The 23345-nt window shown below is 35.6% G+C and overlaps 4 non-coding genes and 1 pseudogene across 4 annotated transcripts; 2 read left to right on the top strand and 3 right to left on the bottom strand.

Annotated features, from left to right (window-relative positions):
- Positions 1–1591: 1591 nt before the first annotated feature.
- Positions 1592–1707, top strand: LOC142177684 (U5 spliceosomal RNA). The gene has a single exon (XR_012706252.1). It is a non-coding gene; the product is annotated as a U5 spliceosomal RNA (small nuclear RNA).
- Positions 1708–3728: 2021 nt separating this feature from the next.
- On the top strand, positions 3729–3884 carry LOC142177915 (U1 spliceosomal RNA). Its single transcript, XR_012706443.1, has one exon. It is a non-coding gene; the product is annotated as a U1 spliceosomal RNA (small nuclear RNA).
- A 16657-nt stretch (positions 3885–20541) lies between these two features.
- On the bottom strand, positions 20542–20664 carry LOC142177700 (U5 spliceosomal RNA; annotated as a pseudogene).
- A 409-nt stretch (positions 20665–21073) lies between these two features.
- Positions 21074–21190, bottom strand: LOC142177696 (U5 spliceosomal RNA). Its single transcript, XR_012706263.1, has one exon. It is a non-coding gene; the product is annotated as a U5 spliceosomal RNA (small nuclear RNA).
- A 392-nt stretch (positions 21191–21582) lies between these two features.
- Positions 21583–21743, bottom strand: LOC142177761 (U1 spliceosomal RNA). Its single transcript, XR_012706318.1, has one exon. It is a non-coding gene; the product is annotated as a U1 spliceosomal RNA (small nuclear RNA).
- Between the last annotated feature and the right edge of the window lie 1602 nt (positions 21744–23345).

Genomic DNA, 23345 nt, shown 5'->3' with positions numbered 1-23345 from the left:
TCCACTGGGATTTCACCTAGTCCAGTCGCTCTGTCCCTGCTCATCTTACACCTAGCCCCCACAACCTCCTCAACTCTAATCCGCCTGCAATACCCAAAGTCGCAACAACTCTCGGAGGATCCCAAATCACCCAGAACAATGTATTTGTTCCCATCCTCGTTCAGGGACGTATCTATGTTAGCAAATGTGGGGCACATGCACCCATCCTCTTGCCAAGTAAAAGCAGATTTTATGTACAAATTTTCAATGGTTTAGCCATAGAGAGTAGATGGCACCCATGCTCAAATTTTGGCATTGGTGCCTCCGGTCGAGACCCTATGGACACACATTAATATAATACTACGTATTTAGTTGTACCTCGCAGATCTTTTTTTGTTTTAGTTCTATTTTTTTTCCTTCTTATCATTTTTTTCTTTTTTATCTCCTTCTCCAAGTTTTCATGGTAAACAACAATTTAAGGAGTCAGAAATTAAACTACTTATTACTTGCATTGAGATTTCTCTTATCTTGATCCACTATAAATTAGTTTTATTATAAATAATTTATGTGACAATAAGATCTAAGTCCATGATGAGACTTGATTTAAATATTTTTATCCAAAATTATTGCATAAACATATTTGAATTTCACGCAAATTATTTAAAAAAATTCAAAATTTATAGAATAAAATATACTTTTCTTTTTATGGATAAGCAAGTCACATATAAAGAACTTGTCATATGCTCTAAGAGCTTTTTGATAATTTCATTTTCTTTTAGCTATAAAATTTGCAAAGTTTCAATTTTTACAGTATTAAATTTTCATTAGTATTCTACTTTTCCTTTTTATTTTGAATTATATGCTAAAGCCTGAACATGTTTTAAGATAAACATTTTGCAATGATTGTTGGATTATAATTGATAATATTAATGAAAAACACAGATTTAGAATAGTAAGACTATAGCTTATCTCGTTGAATAATGTGCAAAATTATTAATATGTCATAAAACACTAAAAAAAATATACATCACTTAATATTATGACAAGTATCGTGGTGCACCCATGGTCTTAAAATCCTGGATCTGCATCTCTATCCTCGTTCAAGAGACTATGGAAATAAGTCTGCCATCTCCGACGGATATGCGCCTCATCCAACAAAACTCTACGTTCTTCGTCCTTGATTCACTTCACTTGGTCCAAGTCACGGGCCTTTCTCTCTCTCACCTTGGCTAGCCTAAACAACCTCTTATCTCCGTCTTTACCCTCAAGTTCTTCATATAAACGACTAAATGCTGCAGTCTTAGCCGCCGTAACCGCTAACTTTGCCTCCTTCCTAGCCAGCTTCCAACATCTTTTTATTTCAAAATCACCAAGAACCTTAAATGAATAAAAGCTAAAAGCAACTACGCGAATGAATCAAAGGACAGAGCAGAACGATCCACAAAGTGGCTTCTATTTAAAATGTAGACTTTAAAGCACAGAGTAATTGAACAAAACAGTGAAGAGACTAAAGCGGAAGAAGAGAGCTGACTCCCACATCATAAAAGAAAGAGTAAGCCCAAACTTCTTGTTAGATAGAAAAGGTTACTTAAGCACAATGCAAAACTCATGAAGCCACGCAGTGAGCACAAAGCGAACTATTCTTTCGCCTTTTACTAAAGAATACCGTATGCGCGCTGCATTTAGTGGCATACGCCAATTTTTGGAGGGGTTCTCAAGTTGAGTGCCCCCTACAATTCCAGTTCTAATCTTTGATGTTTAATAGGGTTTGTGGGTTTTTTATGTTAAGCTTTCTGAATGAAAATGATAATTTATTACTGCAGTTGGGAGTAACTTTCCCTTATTAACTTTTGGAAACAGATACTCAACAGCTGAAGCTATATAGGGAATTCATCCCATTTGATAATAATATGAGCCTACTGATATTGATAAGTTTGAACAGAACAATAAAAATCGAGTAAGATTATCCAGCGGAATGCACATTGTATTCCTATAGTTGATTATATCACACTTTGTTCTTCGTTAGGAGGTTTTGAGATTTTGAAGTTTAGTGACTTTTTGCAGTAATCATATGTTTTTTTTTCTAATATTAGGTTGTATGTGTAAAACACCCTTAATCCAGCACTAGGGGTGACAAACGGGCAGATCGGATCAGATATGAGCGGATTGAAAATGATTAATGTAAAAATGGATTAAATATCTGACTTGCCCATATTCAATACGGATAGAAAATGTGTTAATCGGTAGATAATTATAGATATTTATTTATGGCTTCTTGAATATGGTAACTTTTGGGAGAATTTGTCCTCCAATTTTGAGGAACCCCAATTTGAGTCTTTACAAATGTAAAAGTTAAACTCATTGGTGTATCTATTTTTAATCGGATAATATGGATTTTATCCTCTCTCTTTTAAAAAAAAAAATACTCATTATCCAATTTATTTTTTAGTGAATAATATAGATGGATAATTATTTTTTTAATCCATTTTGCCACCACTATCCAGCACACTACCGGTCATTTGACTTTGTCATTGAAGATGGATCAAATGATTTGTTCACATTATAATTGGGAAGAAAATTTCAACATTTTACGGAAAATGCTACCTATAAGCGGAGCGGAGAAGAGAAAAGATAGTTATTTTTAAGATGGCTAGAATTTTAATACTTTTCTTGTATTTGTTTAACAGTAGGAAAGTATAGAGAAGCAACAAGAGTCTCTACCCAAAACAAAACCAGATTAATCTCCAACTAATTTTGTCACGACCCAAAATTCCGTCACAGGCGTCATGATGGCACTTAGTCTCTAAGACTAGGTAAGCTGATTTTATAACAATTCAAGCCATTTTTTATATATATAAACCAACAACGAAAATAACTACAAATATAACAACCTCCCAAGACTGGTAATACTAAGTCATGAACTCTAACTGAATACATGAAATGATCTCAAGGATCGAATACTCAATATTTTTGATTAATAATTAACAGTAAAATAAAATAAAAAGACTTCAAGGGACTGCGACGACCAAGCAACTCTACCTTGAATCCTTGCGATTACACTTTAACTCTGTCCGAGTTCGATAGCTCCAATACCTGGCTCTGCATAAAAATGTGCAGAAGTGTAGTATGAGTACACCACGGTCGGTACCCAGTAAGTATCAAGACTAACCTCTGTGGAGTAGTGACGAGGTACAGTCGAGACACTCACTAGTCTAATAACCTGTGCAATATAGTATACAAAAATAATAGGAAACAAATAACAATGATGGCAACAATAATCAACCAATGATATACATAGCAGGGCGACAAGAACACTATAAATATTACTCAACAAATAATGAATACAAGTACAACCAATTAATCAAGTGCTTCCAATATAAATCTTTCGCCTATATGTTTTTCAAATAGAAATCTTCAGGATATAATACTTTTAAATAAATCTCTTTCAAATATAATTCCTTCAAATAAATATCTTTCAAATAAAATTCTTTTAAATTAATCTCTTTCGAATAAAAGTCACCCTCTGACACGGCATTTCAAAATCATAAAATACGGGTCTCAGCACACTTTCATATTTTCACGGCACTTCATGCCAATTTCTCTATCAAAACCGCACGAACAACTCACTTGCCAAATATCATCATCATTTAACCACGGCACCTCGTGCCCACATTTCATATAACAACTGCACGGACAATTCACGTGCCAATATCATCATTATTTTCCCCGACCCCTCGTGCCCACATTTCATATTTGTTGCGGCGTGCAACCCAATCCCATATACCCATGACCTAGGTTGGTGACCTCTATTGCACTTTGGAGGGGTGCTCGTCTAAGGTCGACCCAAGTGGTTGACTCTACGTCATAATTTGTGGTAGTGGGGGCCTGCGTTCGCGCGGCCCTTACCCAATTCTACACGTAAAATTTTCTTCTCAATGGGTTATATATTGTCTAATGGCCCAGAAGTCCCGTAATGAGGTTTTTTTCTACACGATTTTATTGATCAGTCTGTGAGCATGATCCTAAAACTTGCCTACATTGGAAGTTTGAGATACGCAGTAAAGCATTCTCATACCATTCAGAAGCAATTCAAACACACTGAATATCAATGTAAAGCCATTTTATTATAACTATAAAAGGTGAAATTCAAACAACCTGCTGCTGCTCTGTTTTCTGCAATTTCAAACACTAGAAATACAAAACCTCATTATAGGTTCAAAAAATTTAGTCCAACACATTTAGTTTTTGGAGGGGTTCTCTTTACTGAGTTTCCCCTACAAATTTAGTTTCAATCTTTCAGGGTTATATTCAAAAGTGACATGAAAAGTTAATTTAGGTTTTCATGGTATTTATTTTGTGTTAATTAAACAACTGTTATTACCAAGTAAAACTCTTAAAGGAAAAAAAGATAAAAGAAACTTGGACATAGAGCACAAGCACAGTCGAAAACCAAAACAGAGCATCCTCATCATCTAGACTAGCAATAAATCTTTTGAGGATAGAAATTCAATTCTCTAAGTCTGGCAGCTGAATGGTAATTTTGTGAATGAAAATGAAGATTTGTTACTGCAGTTGGAAGTAACTCATTTATCAAATTGAATTTTATTTTCCGGAAAAGAGATATGCAACAATTTGAAATAGAAAGGTTGTGTAGGGAGTTCTTTCCGTGACCAATCTGATGGTTAAGCTTGATCGTTATGTTCTAATAATTGTGAACAGAGATAAAGCCCTCCTAAGTAGTGATTACCTAGCTAAGATGTACATCATCTTCCCCTAATCCGTCTGTAAGGGTTTATGTGTTTATGGTTCGGTTTAGATAGATTTTTTCCCTTTAAAAAATCAAACCAATTCAAATACATTTCACCGATTATATTTTAGCGTAATACTACCAATCAAATTACTCTTTAAGAAAGTTATTATTTACCAAGATATCTTGATGATAATAGAATTAAAAAGTGACGAATAATTTAAGGATTCAATCAAAGATAAGTTATTTTTAACATGATACGTATTCTTGGATATAAACCAGCATTATCAAGATGAACTGTCTTGATTACATAATCAAAATATTATGCTCTTAATTGAGAAAAGCAATTTCAAATGCCAAATTGTAGATTGACTATAAACATACATGTAATCATCTTATATATGCATCTATAAGTGGTTCACATGATAGGTGAATGTGCCCACATTCACCTTTTATATCTTCCAGAATTCAAGGGACTGTCCTAACTTTAGCTGGTATAATCAATTTATTATGAGAACAAGCAACACAAGAGAATTTTTAAAGAATCTTCTAGTTCTTCAATATATGCTTATCATAATTCTCAATTAGCTCATCATACTTATATCGGATAGCAATATCGGTTATACTGACTAATAACTTATTTGCACATATGCTATCTTTCAGTAAACTTCTGATTTAGTATGGCATAAATTTTTGCATCAGTAAACTTCTGATTTACTGTGGCTACTTTTGTATTAGTAAATTTCTAGTTTATTGTAGCTACTTTTGCCTCAGTAAAACTTCTAATTTACTATGACTGCTTTTGCATTAGTAAACTTCTGATTTACTGTGACACGTAATGTAGTACAAATTGATGAATAAGGTGGTTAACTTCTCACATACATATTATTTTACCTCCTATGATTGTGGAAATATGAAGATGTTCAATCTTCCAATCATTTGTAGTCTCAGTATGATAGTCATTTGTATTAGTAAACTTCGGATTTACTACACCATATGTTTTGACCACAATCATATAATATGAATGACATATTTGTATATAAACTCTTCGAGAGCCTTTGTTTATTATCCACAATTTAATATTATTCGGACACTACTGGTGTCATGTGTCTTCTAAACAAATAGTTAGCTCTTCAGGACTTTTTGATATATTTTGTACTATCCAATATTGTTCAGACACTTCTGGTATCATGAGGGAAAATCATAATCAAATGAACAATATAAAGACAATTCTAAATATATAAATGACAAAAATTAAGAATTTTAGCATTTTTACCGCCAACTTTGTGGCAGATGTCTCCTTCATGGAGAAATGCTATTATCATCTGAACGGGGAAATCAATAGCAACTAACCATAATATACTAATATGGTTATAGTAAAAAGCATTCTATAAGAATCCTTTTGCCTTAGATGATACTTAATAAAATTATCCAAGATGTTTTACGTACAATAGATACATGCGGCAATGATTATTATGCCACAAAAATAAGATTTATATCATCTGTTATTCTACCTCTTCAGGAGGTGAGTTGTGGTATTTCTTCATTCACTCCAGGGAATAAAAATGTGCTTCAAAAATAACTTTGAATAGCTCATTATTTTGTGTAAGCACAAGAAACCATCGCTCATAATATTTTCCTGCTTCAAGAAGAAATTTCAATTGTTTTACTATTTCAGGAGCAAATTTAAAATACAAAATATTAAATATATATTCTCACAATCATATTACCTTTTCTAGAGTTGAGTTGTAATACATTTATATAAAGAGCGCGTTCATATTTACAAACTTTATTAATATTGTCTCATTCACTTCAGTGATTGAATTAATATTATCAAAAATTCCCATCCTTCAAGAAATGGAACATAATTATTTGAACGTGCATTAATCATATCAAATTGTGATGGCTTCGAATTTTTTTAAATATATTTACTACTTCAGGAGCAAATCGAGGTATGCTTGTAATATGCAAAAAAAAATTTATCTCTTAGTTATCTTTATTGTAATCATAACAAGCCTAAATTATCACTTCTGGTGGTCATAGGCATATACCACTTCTAGTGGTTAACAAAATTTAGTTACAATAAGATATACGAAACATAGTCATTTCTGGTGGTTGTATATTTCTTGCAACCTCTGCTGGAGTTTAAGTGGATCTAATAATATTATCCACAATGTAATCCTTTTTAAAGATAATTAAGACGAAAAAAAATATATATGTAGCACATAACCAAGCAAGTGATGATAAAGATATTAAATCAAATATAAGCAAAAAGCTCAAATTAATTTACACAAGTTTGGCCACTCCAAACGTAAGTGATATCTACATTACTACTGTCAAGAAGAAAAGCTCACCACTTCAAGGATATAATATGCCTTACGATACTTGGAATGAACAAGATCTAACCACGAACATAAGAGTGTCGCCTTACATCGGAGGTGGACACTGAAATAGAAATTAAATTCGAAGTAAGTGCTCAAAAGGCAGAGTCTCATGCTGATAACGTGTTATAAAATAAAAACTGTAAAGTAAATAAACCGAAGGCAAGTATAGAGAAAGACTGATATATTATTCGACTTCAAACTAATCTAATAGTGAATTGAAATCTCCTCTATTTTTAGAAGAAAAGAAGCAGCTGCGAGGCTTTTCAGGAAGCAGATGCGGGCTTTTCTTGAGCTGCTTATAAGTTGTCTGCATGAGTTGCTCGCAACCTGTATGTTTAATAAGAATTTGCTGCAAATTATTTCATTGAGTTGCTTGCAACCTGCCTGCATTTGCTGCTTGGAGATAAACTTCAATGGAGCACTAAGAAAGATTATCTACAGCAGATTAATAAATGGATATCCACAATAATATTTTCATAATAAAACAACGAAAATTGTGTGGATGTAGGAATCATCTTTCCTTTGTGTTTTTCTTCTGAGAACAATATCTTTAGAAAAATGCTTGTGAGAAAATAAGTATGTTGGTTGTTTGAATATACTTTTGAAGGAAACCATTAGCTATAAAAATTTCGTCAATTGCCATACTGAAATCAACAGTTGAATTCACATTATCGATTAATCTATTGAGCCATTTTACTAATAGTAGAATATTCTTCTTCTGGGCTGGGGCATCATTCATTTTACTTGGATTTCAAGGTCATAGCTCCAGTTATACAAGTTCCCTTAACACTACTCAATTCCATTGTTGAGCCAACCTAAAGATGGTAAAAGGGGTGCAATGTATTTTTCTTCTATAACCATGGTGTCCAAACCAGTTTGAGCATTTTGACTAAATAATTGCCAGCTGCTTTGTTTTCGGATTGTCTTAATTGGGTCCTCCATTATACACTTAAAAACAAACCTGCATTGGAAACTCAAGATATTAGCATACATTTGTTATACCCTGTGCGTCCCAAGGTGACGTAATGAATATGAGACAGAATATTCTTCTTCTGTGCTGGGGCATCATTCATTTTACTTGGATTTTAAGGTCATAGCTCCAGTTATACAAGTTCCCTTAACACTACTCAATTCCATTGTTGAGCCAACCTAAAGATGGTAAAAGGGATGCAATGTATTTTTTTCTATAACCATGGTGTACAAACCAGTTTGAGCATCTTGACTAAATAATTGCCAGCTGCTTTGTTTTCGGATTGTCTTAATTGGGTCCTCCATTATACACTTAAAAATAAACCTGCATTGGAAACTCAAGATATTAGCATACATTTGTTACACCCTGTGCGTCCCAAGGTGATGTAATTGTATGGTTGGACTCGTGGTTGAATGAGCGTTCATATTTTGTAACCTTTGTCGGGTTTCAAGATATGGGCCCCACGGGCGATTTTTGAGTGTAATTTCGAATTTTGTGGAAAAATTAGTATTTTGATATGGAATAAATTCCTATAATTTGGGTTGACTGAATCAAATTAATTGTGACTAGATTCGTGCCGTTCGGAAGCTGTTACGCGCAGAATGGAATTTCTGGAGCATTGTTTAGCTTGCTCGACATTGGATTCGGCTTGTTCGAGGTAAGTAACTCTTCTAATCTTGGAGCTGAGGGTATGAACCCTGAATATATGTATTATGTAAATCGTTGGGAGGTGACGCACATGCTAGGTGACTGGCGTGTGGGCGTGCACTATAAAAATTATGACATAATTGTTTCTGTGGAATTTTGTAGTTAAATAATCTTGGCATTTTCCATGCAGTTTTATGTGTTAAAGAAATTGAGATGAAAAGCATATTAAAAATCATGTTGAGGCTATGTGCCAGTATTATTGAGACCCACGAAGGTCATATTGCTGTGAATTATTTGTTTAAATTGAAAATTCAAACTCAGTCATATTTATTTCATTGCATATCATATCTCAGTCTCTGTTGTTATTTATTGATACATCATATCATCATTTTTTGGCTATTCTCATGACATTGTGATCCCATGAGAGAGAGACTGGAGAGATTGATGACTGTGGGAGGCCGAGGGCCTGATTGTGAGGATATTTTTGGGATCGGGCTGCATGCCGCAGCAGACCATATTGGCTTTATATATATTATTACTATTATATGGATCGGGGTTGCTCACCTGCAGCAGGCCTTAATGGCTTATTATGGTACGTGAGTTGTCCGTGCGGATTCTGATATGATATTATTGCACGTGAGTTATCCGTGCAGCACGTGAGTTGTCCGTGCAGATTATAGCGCTTGGGCTGTAGGACCCCCTTTGGAGTTTGTACACACCTCCAGTGAGCGCAGGTACCTATTGAGTGAGTGTTCCGAGTGTTGAGTGACTGGGAGGCATGAGTGATTGTGAGGTATGTCCGAGGGTTGTTTACGAGTGATTGTGAGGTATGCCCGAGGGGCTATTTACGAGTGATTGTGAGGTATGCCCGAGGGGCTATTTACGAGTGATTCTGAGGTAAGCCCCAGGGGATGTTTATGATTTTATCACTGAGTTGCATCGCATTAGCATGCACACATGACATACATGCATAGAGGTGTATTTTCCTCATGCTGTACAACATCACATCTTTCATGATTTCTCACACATTTTGATAGATGGGCATAGTGATGAATTTATTTTTACACGTGTTATCTGGAAGGAAAATAAAACATCCCATTTATTATTGAAAGGATTTTTGGGAAAAGTTTTTGTTTCAAACTTATTCATTTTTTTGACAACTTCGGCAAACGATTTGGGTTTTCATTGATGTACTTGAAAGGAAGAACTATTATTTTTGAAATCATGATTTGGCTGAGCATTTTATCTTTGAGTTACTTCTGGTATTATTTACTTTATGTTGTTATGGACTGTTGTGGACTAGTGGGTTTGGACCCGACCTTGGTAGAAGCTCGTCACTACTTTCAACCTAAGGCTAGGTTCGTTACTTACTCAGTACATGTGGTCGGTTGTACTGATACTACACTTCTGCACATTGCGTGCAGATGTTGGCTGCTGTGACCGATGGTTGCTGGATTTGAAGATGTACCCGCGTTCCTGTTGTAGCTGCCTCTTGTTCATGGTAGCCTTAGATTTATAAAAGTTTTGTTTATGTATTATTCAAACAGACTATGTAATTATTTCATTTTCGCGTTGTATACTCTATTCTTAGAAGCTCATGATTTGTACTACCAGTTCTTGGGGATTGTATAAGATTAAGATCTTTATTTACTTAAATTGCTTTAATAATTGTTATTGGAATTGGATAGTTAAAAGTTGGCTTACCTAGCGGTTGGGTTAGGTGTCATCACGACTAGTTGGATTTTGGGTCGTGACATATTTTGAGCACTTACTTCGAATTTAATTTCTATTTCAGTGTCCACCTTTGATGTAAGGCGACACTCTTATGTTCATGGTTAGATCTTGTTTATTCCAAGTATCGTAAGGTAGATTATATACTTGAAGTGGTGTCTTCTTGACAATAGTAATGTATATATCACTTACGTTTGGAGTGGCCAAGTTTGTGTAAAGTAATTTGAGCTTTTTGCTTATATTTGATTTAATATCTTTATCATCACTTGCTTGGTTATGTGCTACATATACAATACCTAGTTTGGTATTTGTTTTCATCCTAATTGTCTTTAAAAAGGATTACAAGGTAGATAACATTGTTAGATCCACTTAAACTCCAGCAGAGGTTGCAAGAAATATGCAACCACCAGAAATGGTTAATGCACGTTCAAATAATTATGTTCCATTTCCTGAAGGATGAGAATTTTTGATAATATTAATTGAATCCCTAAAGTGAATATGACAATATTAATAAAGTTTGTAAATATGAACACACTCTTTATATGAATGATTTACAACTCAACTCTAGAAGAGGTAATATGATTGAGAGAATATATATTTAATATTTTATATTTTAAATTTGCTTCTGAAGTAGTAAAACAATTAAAATTTCTTCCTGAAGCAGGAAAATATTATGGGCGATGGTTTCTTGTGCTTAAACAAAATAATGACCTATTCAAAGTTATTTTTGAAGCACATTTTTATTCCCCGAAGTGAATGAAGAAATACCACAACTCACCTCCTAAAGAGGTAGAATAACAGATGATATAAATCTTATTTTTGTGGAATAAAGATCATTGCCGCACGTACCTATTGTACGTAAAATATCTTGGATAATTTTATTAAGTATCATTCTAAGGCAAAAGGATTCTTGTAGAATGTTTTCTACTATAACCATATTAGTATATTATGGTTAGTTGCTATTGATTTCCTCGAAGAAGATAATAACTTATGTATCTTCCCCTCACGGACGTAATGACTATATGATTGCTGCTTTGATACAAAATATTCAGATGATAATAGTATTTCTCCATGAAGGAGACATCTGTCACAAAGTTGGCGGTAAAAATGCTGAAATTCTTAATTTTTGTAATTTATAAATTTAGAATTGTCTTTATATTGTTCATTTGATTATATTTTCTCTCATGATACCAGAAGTGTCTGAATCATATTGAATAGTACAAAATATATCAAAAAGTCCTTAAGAGCTAACTATTTGTCTAAAAGACACATGACACTAGTAGTGTCCGAATAATATTAAATTGTGGATAATAAATGAAAGCTCTCGAAGAGCTTATGTACAAATATGTCATTCATATTATATGATTGTGGTCAAAGCATATATTGTAGTAAACCCGAAGTTTACTAATACAAATGACTATCATACTGAGACTACAAATAATTGGAAGATTGAACATCTTCTTATTTCCACAATTATAGGAGGTAAAATAATATGTATGTGAGAAGTTACCCGCCTTATTGTTCAATTTGTACTACATCACGTGTCACAGTAAATCAGAAGTTTACTAATGCAAAAGCAGTCACAGTAAACTAGAAGTTTTACTGAGGCAAAAGTAGCTACAGTAAATCAGAAATTTACTGATACTAAAGTAGCCACGGTAAATCAGAAGTTTACTGATGCAAATATTTATGCCATACTAAACCAGAAGTTTACTAAAATATAGCACATGCCATGCTCAACTTGAAGTTTTCAAGTGCAAATAAGTTATTAGTCGGTATAACCGATATTGCCAGCCGATTTAAGTATGATGAGCTAATTGAGAATTATGATAAGCATATATTGAAGAACTAGAAGATTCTTCAAAAATTCTCTTGGGTTGCTTGTTCTTATAATAAATTGATTATACCAGCTAAAGTTGGGACAGTCCCTTGAATTCTGGAAGATATAAAAGGTGAATGTGGGCACATTCACCTATCATGTGAACCACTTATAGATGCATATATAAGATGGTTACATGTATGTTTATTGTCAATCTACAATTTGGCATTTGAAATTGCTTTTCTCAATTAAGAGCATAATTTTTGGATTATGTAATCAAGACAGTTCATCTTGATAAAGCTGGTTTATATCCAAGCCGGTTTAGCATTGAATACCTACTATTAATGGGTAAACTATTGCTTACGAGAATAATGTTTTCTGTATTGGTCTAAGATTTTCTATATTGCATACATTAACATTTGTATGCATCAGACCAACAAGATATGATAAGTCCTCTTCTCACAATTAGTTCCGGATCAAAAATTAAATAATTTTACTATCTACCACAACGCACAAAGATAGGTTCCCCAAAGAAGATTGGGAATATATGTTAGTTTTTCTAACATTAGGGGGATGTAATAAGCAGCTAGCAAATAGTATGATCATCAAGTCAAATGCAGAAGCATTTGTTGATCCAAAATTAAATATTATATTTCAGCTGTAAATGCTCTTATTAAAATTAAAGTCCCTGAAGGAAAATTTTTAATGCACGCATGAAGCATGGTAGACTAATCAGTTCCAAATGTAGCAATCCTTGAGAAGGATAGGAGCAAACAATCAACATGATACGACATAACATTTTGTAACGACCCGGCCGGTCGTTTTGAGAATTTAAGTTTCGTTCAGCAACATAAGGTCCTAAGCAGCTTCGTATTATGTGTATTGACTTCCGTGCATAGTTGAATTCAGTTACCGGATTATTCAGAGTCAAACCGGAAGAAGGATTCAAGTTTTGGAAGCTTAAGCGGTAAGAGTTGACCGAAAATTTGACTTTTGTGTAAACGGCTCCAAAATGGGTTTTGGATGATTTCAACAGCTTTGTATGATAATTTTGGACTTAGGCGTGCATCCGGATTTAGATTTGGAGGTCCGTAGGGTGATTTGAAGCATTTCAGCGAAAGTTGGAAAAGTGAAAGTTTGGAAAGTGGAGAGGTTTGACCAATAGTTGACTTTGGTGATATCAGGGTCGAAATATGATTCCGAGAGTTGGAACAGCTCCGTTATGTTATTTGGGACTTGCCTGCAAAATTTGACGTCATTCCGGGTTAATTTGATAGGTTTCGGCACGAGTTTTAGAAGTTGAAAGATTTGAAACTTCATAAGTTCGATTCATGGTGCGATTCATAGTTTCGACATTGTTTGATGAGATTTGAGACCTTGAGAGAGTCCGTGTTTAGTTGTGGGACTTGTTGGTATGTTTAGACGGGGTCCCGAGGGCCTCGGGTGTGTTTCGGCTGGGCTACGGATCCTTTTCCCCTATTTTTGAACTGTTGGTCCTGTTTTGTGGTGTCCTTCTTCGCGATCGCGAAGCACCTTTTCGCGTTCGCGAAGTGTTACTGCTGACAACCTCGAGATCCTTCTTCACGTTCGCGTTCAACCTCTCGCGTTCGTGAGGGTTTGCTTATCTTCTTCATCGCGTTCGCGATTAGCCACCCGTGTTCGCGAAGCTCTTTCTGGCAGCCTCATATTTCTTCTCCGCGTTCGCCGTCTCGCGTTCGCGTAGGTTCCGTCCCTTTTTCTTCACGTGTGCACTCCTTCCCTCGCGTTCGCGAAGGGTTTTTCTGGATAGCCTTACTTTCCTTCTTCGCGAACGCGAGCCTTTCTCCGCGTTCGCGATGCTTTTAGACCTGGGCAGAATATAAGTTTTCTAAATCGAGGGTTATGCCATTTTTCATCATATTTTGACTTGTAGAGCTCAGTTTTGAGCGATTCTTTGTGGGTTTTTCAAGCAAATCGATTAGGTAAGTGTTCTTCACCTAGAATTTAATATATTTCATGATTTTATATTTATTTTTATCATTTAATTTGTGTTTTGAGTTGAGGAAAATTATGGTGTTTGAAGAAAGTTTTCAAAATGAAAAATCATGATTTGAGGGACGAAATGGTATCGAATTTGATAATTTTAGTATGGTTGAACTCGTATTGAAATTTGTGTTCGGGTTTTATGAAATTTGACGGGTTCCGAGGTGCGGGCCTGGGGGTCGACTTTTGGGTCAATTTTTAGATTTTGATAAAGATTGAGTCTTTATGATCCGGAATAGTTTCTTATGAGTTTTATTTGTGCTTTGAAGTTATTTTGGTTAGATTTGAGCCGTCCGTAGGTCATTTCACCTGAGAAGTTCATTTTAGAGTATCAGTTTGTCTTCTTTGAGGTAAGTATCTTGCCTTACCTTGTGTGGGGGAACTACTCCCTTAAGATTTGAGTCTTCTATGTTGATTGTAGTCCATGCACGCGAGATGACGAGTACGTGCTCAAACTTATTTGTTGAAGTTGGCCTTTTAGGGTTCCTATGTCCTTGTATTCATTGAATATGCAGTTATACTTGTTATGATTACGTTCTTTAATTACTAGTTTTACCTTTACCTGCTTAATTAGAATCAATTGCTTCATGATCCACTCTTACTGTTTAATTGATTCATATGTACCTTAATTGAAATTATTATCTCTTCCATTGCCATGTTATCTTTTCCCTAACTGCGTATCTTTATTTGAAGTTGTAGTTGTCCCTTTTTGTAAATATTCACCCTTAATTGAGGTTATGGTGATTTTTTCGCTGCCCACCTTTATTTGAATTGGTTGTATCTCTTCCGTAATTGTTCAAACTTAAAAGAAGCTTAGATATCATATGCCTTAGTGGACTTGCCCTTATTTGGAATTATTTGACTCGTGTTAGTTTCTTGTTGTTGAACCATATATTGTGCGAGCAGCTCATGCAGACAGCTTAGAAGTAGCTCAAGAAAAGCCTCGCAACTGCTTCCTTTCTTATATAAATAGAAGAGATTTCAGTTCATTATGTAGATCAGTTTGAAGTTGAATAATATATCAATCTCTCTCTATACTTGTTTTCGATTTATTTACTTTACAGTTTTTATTTTATAACATGTTTCTAGTTTTCTTTTGTACAGATGTTTACACTTTACATTTAGTAAATTGTTAATGTACAAACATCTATATTAAGTAATGTTATACTTTCTTCTAAAAAAGGAAGTACTATTTTTGGACGGTATTTACCCTTAAAATGGATAACAATTAAATTTATACGCAATTTTAAGGATATATGGATTGATTCAATATAAGTAATTGAGGATGTTAGATAAATAAATAAAAGATAAAACGAATAATCAAACCAGTTGTAATGATATGGCCCAGCTAGAACTTGGGTTGGACAATAGTTTTGCCCTCAATCGGACTCTCGGTTCGGAGCCAATATCTTTCTCCATGTCGATCCAATAGTAGCCGGCCCTGACTAATTTTCAAACCAAAGATTCCGCTCCCGAATGATTCCCGCAAGTGCCTTCGTGAACTTCTCTCAAGACATATTCGATATCTCCCGGCCCCAAGCATATGGCCAGTGGGCAATTTTCCAGTCTTCAAGTAATCTATGTACTTGTTCCTCCAATCCCAAGTTAAACACGAGGAGTTTACTTCGGCGTGAACTTCTTCTACTACCGACTTCATGAGTTGTACTATTGTCCCCGAGATGAACTCATCGTCATCAACCGAGGACCCCAAGTTAGCCAGAGCATCGGCCTCGCTGTTCTGATCTCGGGGCACGTGCTGTAGGGTCCATTCCTTGAATTGATGCAACATTTTCTGTAACTTGTCTAAATACCTTCGCATTCGTTCCTCTTTTACTTCGAATGCCCCATTGACTTGATTTACCACAAGGAGGGAATCGCACTTAGCTTCGACCACCTTGACCCCAAGTGTCACGATCCAAAATCCACTATAGGTCGTGATGGCGCCTAACGCTGCCAGCCAACGTCGATTTACCAATTTAATTACTCATTTTAGTATTTTGAAATCATAATTTTCCTTAATTGAATAGTAAAAAAGAGAATTTACAGAGTAAATAAAAATATTTACACGATCCACAATAATGAATAACCTGAAGGAACCCCCAAAACCCGTTGTCACAAGTGCATGAGCATTTTTCTAAGAAGCACAACAACAGTACAACATCTGTCCAGAATATAAATAAGACAGGAATAAATAATTAGTACGATGGAGACTCGGTGTACTGCGATGCGTAGCCTGGGTTGCAGCTCACGTAAAGTCTCCTCAACAGATTCGCCTATGCGCCAAGGTGATCATCCAATGAACCTGTCAGTTCCTGCACATTTAGTGCAGAAGTGTAGCATGAATACGTAAATCAGCACGTACCCATTAAGTATCTAGCCTAACCCCGGATAAGTAGTGACGAGGGGTCGACATCGACACTTACTAAAGGTCCAATAAAATAATGTAATATAACATGAGCAGATATGAAGCATACGACAATGGTGGGATGGATCTATAAGTTACATAATCTCCCAATTACTTCTTTTAAAGCATGAATTTCTAAATCTTGTATTCTACCTTAACAGCTCAGAAAATGTCAAGTGCCATAACCAAATAAATAAGGATTACCATATAAAACGCCGGGAATTATTGGAAAGTTTATCTCGTGAATATTCAGACTAATAGCGTTATAACGCACGATTTCCTGCCGAGGTCGTTAGTCGCGATCCAGAATAACTTGTACACTGCCGAGGGACGTGCAACATGATCCATAGATGCATCTATATACTGCCGAAGCGTTCGGCCCGCTCTACAAGAAAAGGAAGGAAGTTATCGAATTACGAAGCACGTATTTACAATACCGTACATGGGTACAAAATGAATATAATCTTTACCATTTCTCAAACACAACTCAAAGTGTTAAGGCTTGGCCTAGTATACATATATTTATTTCCAAATCAATTTCATTTATAACTTCAATAAATTAAGCCAGCAATATGAGTTTAAATAATTCAAATATTACAAAATATGATCCTAAGTCTACCCGTACATAAACATGCTTTTGCTACGTACGGACTCTCGTCACCTCGTGTGTACGTAGCACCCATAACTAGTTTCACATAACAATAAATATCACCTAGGGAGTAGTTTCCCCCTCATAAGGTTAGACAGGAGACTTACCTCGCTCCGAAGTTCCAAAATCGGCTCCAAGGCCTCTCTAATACCTCAAACCAAAGCTCGTCGATCCAAAACTATTCAAACAATGTGCAAACCAATCAAAAGATACTCTAATACCCATAATTAATCAATTTAAACAATTTTCAACTCCGCTCGAAAAGTCGACGAAGCCAACCCCCGGGCCCACGTGCCCAGATTCCAAACTGTTTTGAAGATAATCTTTACCCATAACACCACGAACTTAAATATATAATTTATTCTCAATTCCATGTTCTATTTTGTGGTCAAAATCCAAAAATACCAAATTCTAGGTTTTCTACCAAACTTCCAAAATTTTCCTAAATTTCCCCCCTTAAATCCACATATATACCTTACATTAAGCTCACTACAAGTGGGAAATTACTTATCTTGTGTTACATGATGAAAACTCTTCAGAATCGCCCAAGAACCGAGCTCCAAAGATCACAAATGAAAATGACAAAATGACCAAGTTCGATCCCCTTATGTTCTGCCCAGTTTCCGCTTCTGCGGACATATTTGTGCATCTGCCGCCTCGCTTTTACGACCCAATATGCGCATCTGCGGAGTACACTGCCCGGCTGAGATCTTGCATCTGTGGAAGCATTTTTTCTATTGCGCAGGCGTTTCTGCGATGGCCAATCGCGCATCTGCGGACCAGCCGCTTCTGCATCTTCATTCTCGCTTCTGCGATTTCGCAGGTGCGGAAATTTCTTCACATATGCGGCCAATTCCTTGGCCCTTTCCGTTTCACTTCTGCGAGCTCGACCCCGTTTCTACGACCAAGACACCGTAGAAGCGATCACACCAACTGCTGCCCAGCTTCAGCATTTCTCAAGTCCAAAAATTAATCTGTTAACCATCCATAAATCACCCAAGGCCCTCGAGACCTTAACCAAATATACCAACATGTTCCAAAATATAATACGAACTTAGTCGAGCCTTCAAATCACATCAAACAATACTAAAACCATGAATCGCACCCCAATTCAAGCTTAATGAACTTTAGAGCTTCAAAGTTCTACATTCGACGCCGAAGTCTATCTAATCAAGTCCGATTGACCTCAAATTTTACACACAAATCATAACTGACATAACAAATCTACTCCAAGGCTCGAAACCCCAAACAGACATTGATAATATAAAAATCCACTTCAAACCAAACCTAAAAAATTCTTAAACTTTCAAAATGTTAACTTTCCATAATAAATGCCGAAATACTCCAGGGTGATCCGATACTCATACCGAACATACGTCCAAGTTCAAATAATCATACGAACCTATTGGAACCTTGAAATCTTAATTCCGAGGTCGTTTACTCAAAAAGTCAAACCTTAGCCAATTCTTCCAACTTAATGTTTCCGAATTTAGATTTTTCTTTCCAATCAACTCCGAACTTCCCGAGTTCAATTCCGACCACACGTACAAATCATAATACCCGAAGTGAAGCTACTCAAGGCCTCAAACTGCTGAACATTGTACTAGAGCTCAAAATGATCGGTCGGGTCGTTACACTAAGACTTTTAGCCAATTCGAGACCTGCAATCATAGCCTCATACTCTACCTCATTTTAGTCAATTTCACAGTTTTAATAGACTGCCTAACTACATTACCCATAGGAGGCTTCAGCACGATCCCGAGCTTGGACCATTGTGTTTGAGGCACTGATAAGTGGGGATTTTGACTACTTATTAGCGCCTTTTAGCTTTTGTTTTAGTCTATAAGCATTGAATTATGTTCCCGAAACTAATGAAATGTGTAAAATTGCAGGAATGCTGGATGTTGGAGCTAAATTGGGCAAAACCACTTTGACCGAGAGGTATTGAGTGGGTAATTGAGAGTTGATAGCTATAACAGGTGTCATTCGTTAAATGGGTCCAAATTCTTGAGGTAGCCCCCGAGGCTAACAATAATTCTCTTTTAACTTCGGGCACTAAGGCCGGCGTAAAGTCGGCCACAAAGTCATCCGAAATTTGAGATTTTATGGCAGTTCGGGGTCAATACTCGATATCATACCCGCTGATTTTGATGGCCCATTTGGCCAATAGGCCCGAGAGCTCGGGCTTGTGCATGATATTCCTCAGTGGGTAAAAGGTTACGACATATATAGGGTGACATTGAAAGTACGATTTTAGTTATCTGGAGGCGCTTAGCAAAGCGAGCGCCAATTTTTTCAGGTGAGGATACCTTATTTCGGCCTCACCTAGAGTTTTACTAACATAGTAAATAGGAAATTACGTACCTTCCTCTTCCAGGACCAAAACTCCACTTACCGCCACCTCGGACACTGCCAAGTAGAGGTACAGTTGCTCATCCATCTTCAGAGTGTGGAGCAGTGGCGGACTCGAAAGGTATCGTTTGAGTTCTTCCAAAGCTTATTGGAATTCCGGGGTCCAGGAAAAATTATTCTTATTTTTCAACAGTGAGAAGAATCGATGGCTTTTGTCCGAGGACCTTGATATGAACTGGCGCAGGGCGGCTATACGCCCGGTCAGCCTCTGAACGACCTTGACGCTGTCCATCATGATGATGTCTTCTATGGCCTTGATCTTGTCAGATTAATCTCCATCCCCCGATTAGATACCACGAATCCGAGGAAATTTCCCGATCCGACCCCGAATGCGCACTTCTCCGGATTCAGCTTCATATTATATTTTTTCAATACGTCGAAGGTTTCCTACAAATGTTTTAAATGGTCCTCTGCTCACAGGGACTTAACTAACATGTCGTCAATATAAACTTCCATTGAATTTCCTATTTGTTCTTCGAACATCCGATTTACTATGCGTTTATAGGTGGAACCAGCGTTCTTTAATCCGAATGGCATTACATTATAATAGTAGGCGCCAAATTTAGTGATAAGGAAAGTCTATTCTTGGTCGCCTGGGTCCATCCGAATTAGGTTGTACCCGGAATAGGCATCGAGAAAGCTGAGTAGCTCATGCCCGGCCGTCGCGTCGATCATCCGATCGATGTTAAGCAAAGGAAAAGAATCCTTAGGGGAAAAAAACCTTTGTTACTTAGGAATATCACATTGAAAGAATAAAACTAGATTTGTATATAGGGGGCACTCAATTTGAGAACCCCTCCAAAAATAGGCATGTGCCGCTAAGTGCAGTGCACACACGGTATTCTTTAGTAAAAGGCGAAAGAATAGTTCGCTTTGTAGTTTGTACTCACCGCGTAGCTGCGTGAGAATTGTAGGGGATTAGCGTGGAATTTTATAGTATATTATTGTCAAGGGAAGAACTCCCTAAATAGAATGTTCAGAAGATAAATAAGTGAAAGTTACTCCCAACTTTGCAATAATAAATTATCATGTTCATTCAGAAAGTTTAACATAGAAAAACCACAAAGTCTACCAGTTAATTCCACTTATATCCCTATTAACATCAATGATTAAAACTGGAATGGTTCATAGTGCCGGGCTGTTTTTGCTTTCCATCTATTTACTGGTTCATAGTGCCGGGCGTAATCGAAGGTCTATCGAAAATAGCCTCTCTACCCCTCGAGGTAGTTTTACACTACCCTCCCCGGAACCCACTTGTAAGATTTTACTGGATCGTTATTGTTATAGTTGATTAAACTGGAATTGTAGGGATACTCAATTCGAGAACCCCTCCAAAAATAGGCGTATGCCACTAAATGCAGCGCGCACACGGTATTCTTTAGTAAAAGGCGAAAGAATAGTTCGCTTTGTGCTCAATGCATGGCTGCGTGAGTTTTGCACTTTGCTTAAGTAACCTTTTAAATATAAGCGACTTCAGGTTCTTGGTGGTTACACTTGGTTACATTTGATTCATAGGTATTTAAGCGTTGATTTCTCTCGAATTTGGTTGTATCCGGAATAGGAATCGAGAAAGCTGAGTAGAATGTTGCATAGAATGTGTTCGACTAAATATTTTGAACTTCCAATGAAGGTTTTGTCTTTCTTGTGATTGAATTGCAGAAAACAGAGCAGTTGCAGGTTGTTTGAGTTGCATCCTTTATAGTTACATTAAGATAGCTTTCTTTCGTGTAGCAAAAAAAAAAAAACTCATTGTGGGAATTTCAGGCCATTAGACAACATAAAACCAAATGAGGAGAAAATTTTAGGTTTAGAATTGGGTAGGGGCCGCGCGAACGCAGGCCCCCGCTACCAGAAATTATGACGTAGGCTCGACCACTTGGGTCGACCTTAGGCGGGCATCCCTCCAAAGTGCAATGGAAGTCACCAACCTAGGCCATGGGTCTTATTGATCACCCATTGACCCCGTCCAGGTAAGTATGTTTCATGTAGCTCCTTGCCATGCTTCTATACCCCTCCAACTCCTTGTTTTTCTTTGTGCCAGCCGATGAGGGAAATCCTATGCTTAATCTATCCCTCTTATATTCTCTCCGAAACATTTTATTGCTACTGAATGTTGTTTATTTCAAGTATAATTAAGATGCCTATCCATATAATAATTTTATGTACAAATATATAAACCCCTTTCTTTCCTTTTTCCCCTTCAATTTAATGTCACACCATGATTTGAAATAGGGCAGAATGAAATTAGTTGGAGATTAATCTGGTTTTGTTTATAGGTAGAAGTTAACTTTAAAAGAAAACTTATTGTAAGTATTAGTAGAACGTATTCTACTAATACTTAATATTGCATACGAAAGCCTATTTTAACTCTTGTTGCTTCTCTATACTTTCCTACTGTTAAACAAACTAGTTTTAGAAGCGCGAGTCCCCATATCAAAAAGTATAAAACTTTTAAAAATTATAATAACATTATTAAATTATGTATATCTAACATGCAATTGTTAAATATCATTTTGAAAGTATTTCTAACATTTGCTATTGAGTTAAAGAATATCATAATAGTGAATGATAATTAGTATTTATTAGAATGTGTTTTTATATTTTGGTACATAAATTTTATAAAATATATATTTAATTAAAGGGTAATGGACATACTATTGGATACGTAGAGAATCAAACACAATTTTTCACAAAAAGTCATTTTTTTTTTATACTTTTACTAAGATAATTTAATTTAATTGTATTGAATTAATTGGATTTAAATTTATGATCGGCTATAAATGTTTTAACTAACAATAATAAAATCAAAGGCGTGTCAACGAATTAGTTATAGTTTCCTACTTAGATTATAGATTTATATCTTGTCATGAAATTAAAATCAATTAAATCTACAAGATTAAATTATTTAAGTAATAATACAAAGGATAGCAGAGAAAGACTTTTTATTAAAAAAAATATGTTGATTGTCTCGCATACAGAGGTATGTCCATTACCCTTTAATCAAACACTTCTTCACCTTTGCAAACACAGAATCTACAATTACATACCTTTATGAAATTGTCCTTAAAATCTTAGTTAATTTTAACGTTTTAAAAATATTAAGCAAGAGATTTATAATTTAGATTTCCTAATATTAGGAGCTCTAACCTAAATCAAATATTTAGAAAATAGTTAATTGCCAAAAAGCTATTAACTCCTAAATAAAGGAGGATATTGTTTTAATTGCAAATTAGAGACGTAAGTTATGCATAGTTTTTCCATTTCAATTTGCTTATAACTAAATCATAATAAGCGTCTACAATTCCAGAATCGGAAGGAGTTAGAAAAATTAAAGTTTTAAATATTAGGAGAATAATTAAATGACTATTCTTAAATATAATGAAAATAATTAAATGACTATTCCTATATATTAGGAAAATAATCAAATGACTATTTTGTCCAGTGTAAACTCTATTTTAAATGGGTAAAAAAGGCGAACGACATTTCACTAAGGGTCTTCATGCTTTTAATATAGTACTAGTCTCTATGTACGTGCCTCGCAAGTGTAACAATAGGCGTTCGTAATAACTAACATAAAATT

The sequence above is a fragment of the Nicotiana tabacum genome, chromosome 23 (genome assembly GCF_000715075.1).
Source record: "Nicotiana tabacum cultivar K326 chromosome 23, ASM71507v2, whole genome shotgun sequence".
Lineage (NCBI taxonomy): Eukaryota > Viridiplantae > Streptophyta > Magnoliopsida > Solanales > Solanaceae > Nicotiana > Nicotiana tabacum.
Note: the sequence above shows the minus strand (reverse complement) of the source record. Positions and strands in the feature narration are given on the sequence as shown.